This window comes from Lepus europaeus, chromosome X, assembly GCF_033115175.1.
Source record: "Lepus europaeus isolate LE1 chromosome X, mLepTim1.pri, whole genome shotgun sequence".
Classification (NCBI taxonomy): Eukaryota; Metazoa; Chordata; class Mammalia; order Lagomorpha; family Leporidae; genus Lepus; species Lepus europaeus.
Genome location: NC_084850.1, coordinates 21,310,573 through 21,316,601, shown reverse-complemented (window position 1 = coordinate 21,316,601; position 6,029 = coordinate 21,310,573). Strand labels below are relative to the sequence as shown.

At 45.9% G+C, this 6,029-nt stretch overlaps 1 pseudogene; it reads right to left on the bottom strand.

Moving 5' to 3' along the window:
* Positions 1-430: 430 nt before the first annotated feature.
* LOC133753773 (polyglutamylase complex subunit TTLL1-like) lies at positions 431-1,714 on the bottom strand (annotated as a pseudogene).
* Between the last annotated feature and the right edge of the window lie 4,315 nt (positions 1,715-6,029).

Below are 6,029 nucleotides of genomic sequence, written 5' to 3'. Positions count from 1 at the left end.
TTTTTTTAAAGATTCATTTGTTTATTTGAAAGAGAGTTATGCTTGCCAAATGGCTGCAAAGGCCTGGCAGCCAGGAGCTTCTTCTTGTTCACCCACACGGGAGATGGCACTTGGGTCATCTTCTGCTGCTTTCCCAGGCACATTATGAGGGAGCTGGATTGGAAGCTGAGCAGCTGGATTCAAACTGGCACCCTTATGCAATATGGTGCACTGCAGGTGACAGCTTAACCAGATGTGCCACAGCACATCTGATTTTATTTTTGTCCTGATTTTATTTTTGTCCCCAATGAAGTGCGTTTATTCATCACAGGGCTTGGGGAAGGAACCCAGCTCTAACAAAAGGGAATTTCAAACAGGACTTCAGCAGGTGCTCAAGTAGAGAGGGGAGTGTTGAGAAGGCCCAGGCGAGGGTCTGTTGTTCTCCCCATGGTCACTTACAGGTACTGAGGGCAGTTCTCCCTGAGTCTCTGGATTGGCTCCCCTTGGGCCCCACGGATTGGTCTGCATGACTTCTCAGCTGATGGTCAGCCCCATTGCCCTGGGCCAGCCCCTTGTTGTATAGACTCTCATAGTTGCCAAGGACTTCTTTTTGTGTGTGTGGTGGGGGAGGGGGGAGGAGGAGGACTTGTTCCATTTGCAGTCTGGGATTTTACCACTGGGGACCACAATATGTGAGTGTCATGAATTAGGTTGTACTTAAGGATCTGGCCGTTGATGGTGCTTCCTGGAAGTAAGAGATGGGGATGTGTTAACCTCATTAGCCAGGGCTTCAGCTCATCATTGATGATGATGTCATAGCCACAGCACTCAAAGCAGTGCTTGTCATTGCTCACCACTGGCACCACGGTCTTCAGGGACTGCACAATGGTGCAGTGGACCTTGTCAGACAGCTTGCTGGTCACCTCCCTGTCGTGGGTGCTTTCCAGGTACAGATGCGGATTGCTCACAGCCCCCTTGCCCAGTGAGTTTGGTTGTAGTCCTTCTGAATGGCCACACTGGTGCAATGCAGGAACATGTTGTGTAGCTCACTGGTTCTCGGGGTGTACACCGTGCAGAATAGGCAGAAGCCCAGCTTGTACATGTACCAGTGCAGTGGGTAGTACGTGAACACCAGAAGGGATGACACAGGTCAAATTTCCTTGCCCTGTTGAGCAACAAGTTGTTAATGTACAGGGAGATCATGTAGGCTTCCTTGGTAGGTTGGGACACAAGCGAGGACATCTTGCTGTCCCGGGCCACTTCATGATGTCAGAGAGCTTGTTGATGGAAGATACCCTTCTCCTGTGCCTTGCCGCATGGCTTCATGACCCAGGTACTGGACTGGCTCTTCCAGAACTTCTTCAATAACAGATCATAGTCCTCGGGCAGCATGTAAGTGAACAAAAGGAAGGCCAGGTAGATCTACTTCCCATTGTCCTTTTTTTTCTGCCAGGGGACTCTCTTCTTTCTCCAGCTCCTTCCTGAACCTCTTGATGTTCTTCACCACCAAGTCCTTCAGGGTCAGCTCATAGGGGTTCAGGAAATGGTTGATGATTTGATGGCCTGTGAGCCTATAGCCAACTTCCACACCAAACATATTCCAGATGGTCTGCATGCTAATCTAGGAAAAGTTCCAATCCTCATTTTCTGTCACTTTCACCCATCCTCTCTTCAAGAAGTTATTGATTAGCATGGACTTCTCAATATCAGTGACCCATTTTACTTTTCCTGCCATACTCCATAAGGATGCATAGAGCCACTGCGAACACCAAAGTTCTCCTGGTTTCTATGACTCTTGCCTCTGGTGGGCTCTGAGCATGAAGGAGCACCGAAGGGGCTGCCCAACACCTTGCACTGCTCCAGTACCCCATGCTAGCTCCACCATGGTCCTACTCAAGCATTCGCAGGATGCTACCACATGCATGGTAGACCAGCCCATAGGAGCTGCCCAAACTGTTCATGTTTTTGTTGGGATTGTGTTGCTGCTGCTTATCTATTTTGGGCCAAGGGATGTCATTGTAATATTTCCAATTCATGATTCTGGTAAATGTTTCCACTTATTTAGGTCTTCTTATTTTAATATAGTTTTTTTAATTATTACTTGAGTATTAGTAAAGCCAACAGATCATGAGACAATTGCCATTGAAAATATATATTGTTGCAGTTCCCAAGATGAAGGAGCATGTGATGACATGGGGGTAGGGTGTAGGGGCTTTTAGGGAAAGACTAGGTTGGGCAGGAGGCAGAAGGAAGGGGTACTTGCTGGGCAAAGTGTTTATTGTGGTTGACATGGGAAAAAATGAGCAAGACAGGGTAATTAGGTTTAGGATTGGCTAGTCTGAATAATTTTGATGGCCTCTAGTTCATAGAGGCTGTCCCTAGATGTCTAGTACCTGGACTTAGGATAATGAGGACAGGTTGGGAGAGCTCCATACATGTGGTTGGCTGTTGGAGATATGGGCTCTGGATTGGTTGCTTTGTGTGTGAAAGGCATGGATATAGGAGAGACCTTTACTACCTCTAGAAATAGGCTAGCACCAGGACAGGCAGTACCTCCAGTATAGGCAAGGCCTTAGATAGCAAAAAATCAAAATGTGCAAGACCTGGATTAAATTCTTGGCTTCTGGGACCAGTGTTGTAGCATAACAGGAAAAGGGGCTGCCTGCAATGCTGGCATCTCATATGGATGCCATTTTGTGTCCCAGCTGCTCCACTTTCAATCCATCTCTCCACTAATGGCCTGGGAACAGCAGTGGAAGATAGCCCAAGTGCTTGGGCCCCTGCCATTTCTTGTGGGAAATGTGAATGAAGTTCCTGTCTCCTGGCTTGACTCAGCCCTAGCCATTGTGGCCTTTTGGAGAATAAACTAGTAGATGCGAGATCTCTCTCTCTCTCTGTCTCTCCCTCTATGTAACTCTGACTTTCACATAAACAAATAAATCTTTAAAAAAAAGAACCCCAATGGGATTCAAAGGTTTTAACCCTTCATTCACAGAAGTCATAGAGGTCATTTTAGGTTACATTCTACCTTAACCCATTAGAGATAGGGAAAAACATGGCCTTAAGGCCAGGGAGTTGTCCTTATTTCTGAGGCTTGGGCGTGGATGTGAGGGCGAAGAGATTATAGTGAAAAGAAAGGACCCAAATCATGTCCCTGATTTTTTTTCAGGTACTGGTGTTCTTAGCTGGATCTGAGAGGAGTCAATATGGACTCTGTGAGCCTCTAGCTAGATGGGCCAAATTTCACGGCAATGGATACCCCTAAAGATCTGGGTTCCACAATTCCTGGAGAATGTGTCTCAGAGCAAAAACATTGCCTCTGATATCCATTTTTTTAAAAAAGTGATTTATTTATTTATTTGAAAGAGTTACAGAGAGAGGTATAGACAAGAGAGAGAGACAGAGATATTCCATCCACTGGTTTACTCCCCAAATGGCCACAATGGCCAGGGCTAGGCTTGGTTAGGCCATAGCCAGGAGCCAGGAGCTTCTTCCAGGTCTCCTACGTGGGTGTAGGGACCCAAGCATTTGGGCCATCTTCCACTGCTTTCCCAGGTCATAAGCGGAGAGCTGGATGGGAAGTGCAGCAGCCGGGACATGAACCAGCGCCCACAGGGAATGCCAGCACTGCAGGCCAGGGTTTTAACCCACTGTGCCAGAGCACCAGCCCCCTATATCCATTTTAAATCAAGGGTGGACATAGCTCAGGCAAGGGCACTTTGAATCCATGAATACTCAGATGATCTTGCTTCTGCTCTCCCTCTCTTGAAGACAGAACCCAGTTATATTAGTTTTCTAGGATTTCCAGAACAAAGTACTGTAGACTGAGTAGTTTAAATAATAGAATATATGTTTTCCTAGTCCTGGAGTCTAGAAGTTTAAGATCAAGGTGTCAACAAAATTGCTTTTTTCTGAGATCTCTCTGCTTGGCTTCCCATGTCTTCATACTGTCTTCCCCACTGTGTCCTAATCTCCTCTTCCAATAAGGACACCAGTCATGTTGGATTACAGCCCATTCTAATATCCTCATAACTTAATTACATCTTTAAAGACCCTATCAAATAGGAGTACAGTTGCATTCTGTGATACTGGGGGTTAGGACTTCAACATATGAAATCCAGGGGGACATAGTTCACCCCCATCACAATAGGTGATGAATGTTAATAAAATGGTACCATCTTCCTAAGCCCAGCCAGGCTCACTAGAAGTCAGAAACCCAGGATAAAGCCCGTGGTAAGGCATAAAGCCAGTGGTAAGGCATAGAGCCCATGGAAAGGCAGAACGCCCATGGGAGATTGTGGTGCCCGCTACCGGGACTTCAGGGTGAAGTCCCGTAGAACCACAACCCATAGAGTCACAATGAGAGGATCCTCCACCCACCCCATCTTACCTCAGGAATTTTGGAGGGCTCTTGTGTGGATGGAGATCTCAGAACATTCGGTGGTGAAGAAGGAGGTCCGGGGGTGAGTTTTGTGGTTGGCAGAAATCCAGGATCCCAAAGCAGCTCCCATCCCCAAGGGGAGAGCAAGGTCGACAGAAGTGCCTGGTCCTGGGTTTCTGCACCAACGAAAGGAAAGGCCACCACAAAACACACCAAACACTGGAGTAAGGGACAAGGTTTATTGTTGGGTGGGGGAAACCTGACAGGCTGCCTCCCCGTGCACAGAGAGAGCAGCAGCCTGTACTGGGAGAACAGGTCTTCTATAGCTTTGCGGTGGTCAGGAAGTGGGAGCAGCAGATCCCATTAGGGTGGGGGTGGAGCTGACGCTTGTGATTGGGCCATTTGGTCACCTGACTTCTACTGAGCCTGGCTGGGCTTAGGAAGATGGTACCATTTTACTAACAATGAAATCATCCCATGTACATGGAAGTCTAAAGAGACTCTATCATTTCTATAGCTATCTGGAGTTTTGGTTCACTGAACCTTGTGCAGGTGTAAAGACAAAGGATGCTGTGCACTTGAACTCCTTAGTGTTCTTGATTCAGGGTATTCTTATGCTTTGTAGGTTTTTTTCCCACTCCCTGTACCAAAGACTGCTGATAACTTTTCCTCCTTAAACCTATCCACACTGGATTAGCTCAGGAAAAGGGATGATTTTTATACAATTTTTGTGCTACTTTTTAAAAAAAACATTTATTTATTTATTTATTTGAGCTGCAGAGAGAGAGAGAGAGAGATCGATCCACTTGTTCACTCCCTCAAACGGCTGCAATGGCTGGAGCTGTGCAGATCTGAAGCCAGGAGCCAGGAGCTCAACTATTATGTTGGATCCCAGCATTTAAAAACCTCTGTAAAGTTTGGTGTTTTCTTTTAGAAACCTACTAAGATACAAATTATTTTTTGAGTATTAGAGAAGATAACTCTAATAACTACAGTTGTCTTGTCCTATAAGAATATAAAATTAAAGCTTTGTAACTAATTTAAAAATCACATGCCACTATTGGTTTTTCATTGATCTTATACATGCATTGGTGTTTCTATCCTTCTCTCTCTCTTTTTTTTAAAAAGATTTTTACTTATATATTTGAGAAGTAGAGTTACAGAGAGGGAGAGAGAGAGAGAGAGAGAGAGGGAGAGAGACAGAGAGAGAGAGAGAGAAATGTCTTCCATCCACTGGTTCACTCTCCAAATGGCCTCAACAACCAGAGCTGGGTCAATCTGAAGCCAGGAGATAGGAGCTTCATCTGGGTCTCCCAGGGTGGGTGCAGGGGCCCAAGGACGTGGGCCATCCTCCATTGCTTTCCTAGGCCACAAGCAGAGAGCTGAATCGCAAGTGGAGCATCTGGGATTTGAATCAGCACCCATATGGGATGCCAGCACTGTAGGCAGAGGCTTAAACTACTATGCCACAGCGTCATCCCCTTCTATCCTTCTTTAAGCCACTTGTCAGCTTGCTAGTCCTCTCATAATTAATTACATAAAACTTTCACACATACGGTGCATTTGTTTGACTCTCATTTTTTTAAAGATTTATTTATTTATTTGAAAGAGTTACAGAAAGGCAGAGGCAGAGAGAGAGAGAGAAAGAGAGAGAGAGAGAGAGAGAGAG